Below are 2,354 nucleotides of genomic sequence, written 5' to 3' on the forward strand. Positions count from 1 at the left end.
ATGAACCGCGGGCTCCGGAAACCCGAGGGAAAAAGAGGCTAGGTGGAAAACGGTAAGACCAATGTTGGGCATTGCTGGAAAAGCTTTAATGAAGGCGAAATATCAAGGGGTTCCCATTATAACCCAATCGCGTAAGGAACGCAAAAATCCAGGAACATAACACCGATATGACGGAAACTAGGGCGGCAAGAGTGGAACAAAACACTAGGCGAGAGTCCGAGCCTTCCACCCTTTACCAAGTATATAGATGCATTAAGATAGCATGGCAAAATAATGGTATCCCAACAAGTAAATAAATGTTCCAACAAGGAACGGCCTCCAATCTTCACATGCAACTAGCAACGCTATAAGAGGGGCTGAGAAAAACGGTAACATAGCCAATCAACGGTTTGCTAGGATAATGGTGGGTTAGAGGTTTGACATGGCAATTTGGGAGGATTGCAAGCAAGTGGTAGGCATCGAAGCAATGGCATAGCAAAAGAGCGAGCAAACTAGCATAGCAAAGATAGTAGTGATTTCGAGGGTGTGATCATCTTGCCTGCACAGTTGTCAGAGTTGACTGGATCCTCGAAAGCAAACTCAACAAGCTCCTCGTTAGCGAACTCATCTCCCAGCTCTACCCAAACAAGACAAACAAGCAACAAGGATACAATCAACCACGTGCAAGGATCAAGCAATATGATGCAATGTTATGCGGGATGCAATGCGAGATGCAAAATGCAAGATATGACAGGGAATGCATGAACCTGGCCTCAACTTGGAAAACCAAGTGTGCCACTGGAAAGATGAGATGAAATCGCTTGAAAACGATATAAATAACGCCGGAATCGGAGTTACGGTTTGGAAATGGCAAGCGATTCAAATATGACCCCGGTTTGCGATTTACAGCAAGTAGGCATCTAAATGCAACGAAATGAACATGCTACAGCACCCAAATATGACAACAAAATACATGGCAGGGATGCACACAAGATGCTTAACAAAAGTCTAGCACTGAGCTACGGCCAATTCATCCATTAACAGGTTCAAACAAGCATGGCAAAAATGCATATGACAAATAGTTCTCAGACTCGGTGAAATTAACACTTGTCTGGAATTTCAGATCAGGTGGCCCTCTTCGTAGCAACAAAACTACATGCTACAGGACCTGAACATGGCAAAGTAAAGCATGGCATAGAGCTACTCAATGAGCTTAACAAAAGTCCCTTAGTGACCTTGAGCCAAAAAGGACCAGAAAATACAATTGCAAGCATGTGAACATAGCAAAAACATAATCAGTTTTCAGACTTAGTGAAAAACTGGCACATGCTGAAATATAACTCAAGTAGGCATGTTTACGAGCTCGACGCACTCACTACAGAGAAAGTCATGGCAAGACAAGCATACATTCATCTAGAAGGCACAAAATGCAATCTAGACATGGCAAGAACAATAGCATAGCATGCATGGATCAACTACAACGTCACCGGCAAAATTGCAAACAAGTTGACAATCTGCCCAGATTCACAAAGTAGCAAAAGTAGAGCTCGATTTACTCAAGCTAGGGTGCTCCATAATTGCAAACAAAGACATGGATGGATAGAGCACTACAATATTAACAAAACTCCCTTACTGATCATCCTCAAAAGAGACACGGATCACTAGGAAACAATAAGAATATATGGCATCATGAGATAAACAGCTCCAGGACTTGGTGAAATTACTAAGTCCCTGAAAACAGACTTAGCAAGTGCACCACTTTGCAAGCTTGCACAAGTCACCACACACATCCTAAAAATACATGGGTTGCACCTCTGGAAAGATGACAAAACCCTTAACAAAACACATGTAGAACTCACGGGCATAACATGCACACATTAATCATGGCAAAAATGACAAAAGTGCTAAACGGAGTAGCAGATCTGACAATTAACTCAAGTAGCCCTCTTCTAACAGCATTTCGGGCATCAAGATAAGCTCAAATGAAAATGATGCAATGGAATGAAATGATGTACTCTCTGAGGTGAACATTTTGATATGCTATATGCAAGAATCGGAGCTACGGATGCAAAGTTACGGGGCTACGAACATGTGCATATGGACTGAGATTTACGGGACTTAGGGAAAAAATCACCACCTAGGGTTTCACTATTCACCGGATCCGGATCTGGGCACGGAAATCGAGGATCCCCGGGATCCCACCGGAGCTGACCCGGAGCTCGCCGGAGTCGGTCGGGGAAGGAGGAGGAGGAGTCGCCGGAGTGGCGGAGCTTGGCAGGGCGGCGGGAGGCGGCGCGGAGCGACGCGGGCGGCTCGGTGGCGCGCAGTGGAGCGGGGCGGCACGGCAGGCGGCGCGGCGCGGTTGGCGGCAGGCG

Source organism: Triticum dicoccoides, chromosome 4A, assembly GCF_002162155.2.
Source record: "Triticum dicoccoides isolate Atlit2015 ecotype Zavitan chromosome 4A, WEW_v2.0, whole genome shotgun sequence".
Classification (NCBI taxonomy): domain Eukaryota; kingdom Viridiplantae; phylum Streptophyta; class Magnoliopsida; order Poales; family Poaceae; genus Triticum; species Triticum dicoccoides.